A 5264-nucleotide genomic window follows, 5' to 3' on the forward strand; every position below is an offset into this window, starting at 1 on the left:
CGATCATGCAAAGCAATATGACAATGAATGCTCAAGTCATGTATATGATGATGATGAAAGTTGCATGGCAATATATCTCGGAATGGCTATGGAAATGCCATGATAGGTAGGTATGGTGGCTGTTTTGAGGAAGATGTAATGAGGCTTATGTGTGATAGAGCGTATCATATCATGGGGTTTGGATGCACCGGCGAAGTTTGCACCAACTCTCAAGGTGAGAAAGGGCAATGCATGGTACCGAAGAGGCTAGCAATGATGGAAAGGTAAAAGCGCGTATAATCCATGGACTCACATTAGTCATAAAGAACTCATATACTTATTGCAAAAGTTTATTAGCCCTCGAAGCAAAGTACTACTACGCATTCCCCTAGGGGGATAGATTGGTAGGAAAAGACCATCGCTCGTCCCCGACCACCACTCATAAGGAAGACAATCAAAGAAACACCCCATGCTTCAAATTTGTCACACAATGGTTACCATACGTGCATGCTACGGGACTTGCAAACCTCAACACAAGTGTCTCTACAATCCACAACCACCCACTAGCATGACTCTAATATCACCACCTTTATATCGCAAAACTATTGCAAGGAATCAAACATATCATATTCAACGATTTACAAGTTTATGTAGGATTTTATGACTAACCATGTGAATGACCAATTCTTGTCATCTCTCTAAAAAGATATAAGTGAAGCAAGAGAGTTTAATTCTTTCTACAAAAGATATGCCCACGCTCTAACAAATATAATTGAAGCAAAGAGCATTCTACAAATGGCGGTTTTCTATGTGAAGAAAAACAGGCAATCCAAACTTCAAATGATATAAGTGAAGCACATGAAGCATTCTATAAAGCCACACTCAAAAGATATAAGTGAGGTGCAATGAGCATTCTATAAATAAACCAAGGACTATCTCATACCAGCATGGTGCATAAAGGAAAAGTGAAAACTAAATGCACAAGACGCTCCAAGACTTGCACATAATGTATGAACGAAACGAATACGAAAACATACCGATACTTGTTGAAGAAAGAGGGGATGCCTTACGGGGCATCCCCAAGCTTAGACACTTGAGTCTCCTTGAATATTTACTTGGGGTGCCTCAGGAATCCCCAAGCTTGAGCTATTGCCTCCCTTCCTTTTCCTCATATCGAGACATCCTCGATTAGACACTACATCCACACAAAACTTTAACAGAAAACTCGGTAAGATCCGTTAGTATAATAAAGCAAATCACCACTCTAAGTACTGTATAAAACCAATTCATATTTTATTTTTGCATTGTGTCTACTGTAATATAGCTTTTCCATGGCTTAATCCACTGATATAAATTGATAGTTTCATCAAAACAAGCAAACTATGCATCAAAAACAGAATCTGTCAAAAACAGAACAGTCTGTAGCAATCTGAACAATCACAATACTTCTTGTACCCCAAAAATTCTACCAAAATTAGGAAAAATAAAACAGTTGTATTTCAAGACATTGCAAAAGGAATCAGAACCAATTGACGTTCCAGTTAAAAATGTAAAATCGTGCACTACAGCCAAAGTTTCTGTCCTGCACCGTACAAACCAACAAGCACTGTAAACATCCTAAAGGCAAACCTTCGCACATTATTTTTATAATACAATGGAATTGTACAAGGGGATTGATGAAAAGTTTCTGTAATCAAGATTCACAAAGTTTCCGTGAGCATGAACAAAGTTCAAGGAGCTCTCCCACTTCAACAATGCTTGTCTTTCTCACTTTCACTTTCTTTTTTTGAAAAGTTTTAGGTTCCCCTCTTTATTTTTTTGTTTTTAAACTATATGAAAGCACTCAACAGAAATAAATGACTCTCTAAAACTTCCGGATTGTCTCCCTGGCAGCGCTTTCTTTAAAGCCATTAAGCTAGGCATTTAGTGCTCAAGTAATGAATCCACCCGGATCCCAAGGTATATCAAAGCCAATTTTAATTAACAATGATTTGTAATTTAGTAGTGAGAACAAAGTAACATATATCAAGCAACAACGAAGTCTAACTCTCTTCCTATGCATCGACATGTCATAAAATAACAATTCATGCACACATAGTAAAGGCCAATGCATAGTATAAGCAGTTTCTTGCAATTCTATTGTGTTGGAAACATAAAGAGGCGGAGATGTAGTTACTCTCTCATAATAATTGCAAGTAGGAGCAGCAAGCACATGCATATTATATTCATCAAAATCATCATGTGCAGTAGTAAATAGCAACCCATCAATATAATCCTTAATAAGCACAAACTTCTCCGATATAGTGTAATTTGGAGAATTCAAAAAGATAATAGGACTATCATGCGTGGGTGCAATAGCAACAATTTCATGTTTAACATAAGGAACTATAGCAAGTTCATCTCCATAAGCATAATTCATATTGGCATCTTGGCCACAAGCATAGCAAGCATCATCAAAAAGGGATATTTCAAGAGAATCAACGGGATCATAGCAATCATCCTTTGGTAAGCATGAAGGGGAGTTAAATAATGTATGAGTTGGAGGGTTACTCTCATTAGAAGGTGGGCACGGGTAGCTAATCCGCTCTTCCTCCTTTTGTTCTTCGCTCTCCTCATCATCTTTTTCATCCAATGAGCTCACTATTTCATCAATTTCTTCTTCCATAGCTTCCTGCAAAATATTATTCTCTTCTTGGACAGCGGGGAAGTCCTCAATATATGGTTTAACATAGGCATTAGAAGCATAATTATAATAACAATATTGAAATATGGCAAAATTTTCAGATTTGTAAAGACTAGCATCATACTTTTCAATCAAAGAGGCAATCTCATAAGCACCTTTAAAAGCAACAAATTCTTCAATTTGTTGAACATCATAGTAATTGTAAACACCCTTAGCATACGAAGATATGATTCCATTATCACTAAACAAGCATTGATAGGGTAGGTGTTTCTTAGGGTCTTCAGAACAACAAGTAAACTCATATATTTCACATAAATTCCAAGCATAGCATTGCAAACGTTGAATTTGATCCCATAATAGTTTCCCTTTTTCAGACATACGGTGTCGCACAAAACAAGCGTGCTCATCTAAAGATTTGCCCTCAACTAAACTAGTGGGGGTTTCAGCATGAGCACAAAGGGATCGAAGATGATCCAAGTAAAAAGCTTCAGGAGTGTGATAGATTTTGAGTAGTTCTTCAACCACTGGTTCAGTAGGTACAACTAATTTTTTTGGTATTTTGCGTTTCCTACCCATAGCTAAAGATAGAAAACAACTAAGAACAGCAAATAAAAATTACTTAGTGATAAAGCAAACAAGCACACACGAGAATATTCACCCCACGCTATGACTCCCCGGCAACGGCGCTAGAAAAAGGTCTTGATAACCCGCAAGTATACAGGATAGTTGTAGCCTCTTTCGATAAGTAAGAGTGTCGAACCCAACGACGAGCTAAAGGTAGAACAAATACTCGCTCAAGTCCTATCGGCCACTGATACGACTCTACGCACGCTTGACGTTCGCTTTACCTAGAACAAGTATGAAACTAGAAGTACTTTGTATGTGTTTTTGGATAGGTGTGCAAGATAATAAAGAATGCATAAATAAAAGCTAGGGGCTGTTTAGATAAAGATGCAATAAAGTAAATCTAGCGAGTGCGGAAAAGTGGTGGTAGGAGTTGTGAATTTGTCCCTAAGCAATTGACTATGTTACTAGACCGGTAATCACTATTGCAATTCTATTTGAGGGAGAGGCATAAGCTAACATACTTTCTCTACTTGGATCATATGCACTTATGAGTGGAACTCTAGCAAGCATCCGCAACTACTAAAGATTCATTAAGGTAAAACCCAACCATAGCATTAAAGTATCAAGTCCCCTTTATCCCATACGCAACAATCCCCTTACTCGGGTTTGTGTTTCAGTCACTCACGCAACCCACTATAAGAGAATCATGAACGCATTGCAACACCCTACAGCGGGAATCCATCATGCTTGCGCGACATGGAGGGCACAATAGGACATCACCAATAATAAAACATGCAACTCAAACCAATCATAGCAATTCATCAATCACCGATAGGACAACAAATATCTACCCAGACATCATAGGATGGCAACACATCATTGGGTAATAATATGAAGCAGAAAGCACCATGTTCAAGTAGAGGGTACAGCGGGTTGCGGGAGAGTGGACCGCTGGATATAGATGGGGGAAGGTGATGGAGATGTTGGTGAAGATGAAGGCGGTGTTGGTGAAGATCGTGGTGATGATGATGGCCCCCGACAGCGCTCCGGCGCCACCGAAAGCAAGGGGGGAGAGGCCCCCTTCTTCTTCTTCTTCCTTGACCTCCTCCCTAGATGGGAGAAGTGTTTACCCTCTGGTCCTTGGCTCCCATGGTGTGGGAGGGGCGAGAGCCCCTCCGAGATTGGATCTATCTCTCTGTTTCTGTGTTCTCTGATTCTGCCCTGGCACCGTTTCCTTTATATCTGGAGATCCGTAACTCTGATTGGATTGAAACCTTCGCCCAGATCGTTTTCCAAAAATTAGCTTTCTTACGGCCAAAGAAGGGCATCAACCGCCTTACGGGTGGCCCACGAGAGGGTAGGGCGTGCCCCCTTGGAGTGGTGGCATGGGCCACTCTCGTGGCCACCTCGGGCACCGTTTCGTGTTGATTCTTCCTCCCAAAAATCACAAATATTCCAAAATAATTCTCCGTCCGTTTTTATCCCGTTTGGACTCCGTTTGATATTGGGTTTCTGCGAAACATAAAACATGCAACAGACAGGAACTGGCACTGGGCACTGGATCAATATGTTAGTCCCAAAAAATAGTATAAAAAGTTGCCAAAAGTATATGAAAGTTGTAGAATATTGGCATGGAACAATCAAAAATTATAGATACAACAGAGACGTATCATACTCCACTTCACATGTAGATCCTGCCACGATGCTTTGTTTAGAATTGCACTAACTTATAGCTCCACCGTTCAATATAAACACGTATCCGGTTTGCGATTTAGAATCGTCCGGATCAGTGTCAAAGCTTGCATCAACGTACCCATTTATGACTAGCTCTTTGTCACCTCCATAAACGAGAAACATATCCTTAGTCCTTTTCAGGTATTTCAGGATGTTCTTAACCGCTGTCCAGTGATCCACTCCTGGATTACTTTGGTACCTCCCTGCTAAACTAATGGCAAAGCACATATCAAGTCTGGTACACAACATTGCATACATGATAGAGCCTATGGCTGAAGCATAGGGAACTTCTTTCATTTTC

The sequence above is a fragment of the Triticum dicoccoides genome, chromosome 4B (assembly GCF_002162155.2).
Source record: "Triticum dicoccoides isolate Atlit2015 ecotype Zavitan chromosome 4B, WEW_v2.0, whole genome shotgun sequence".
NCBI lineage: Eukaryota > Viridiplantae > Streptophyta > Magnoliopsida > Poales > Poaceae > Triticum > Triticum dicoccoides.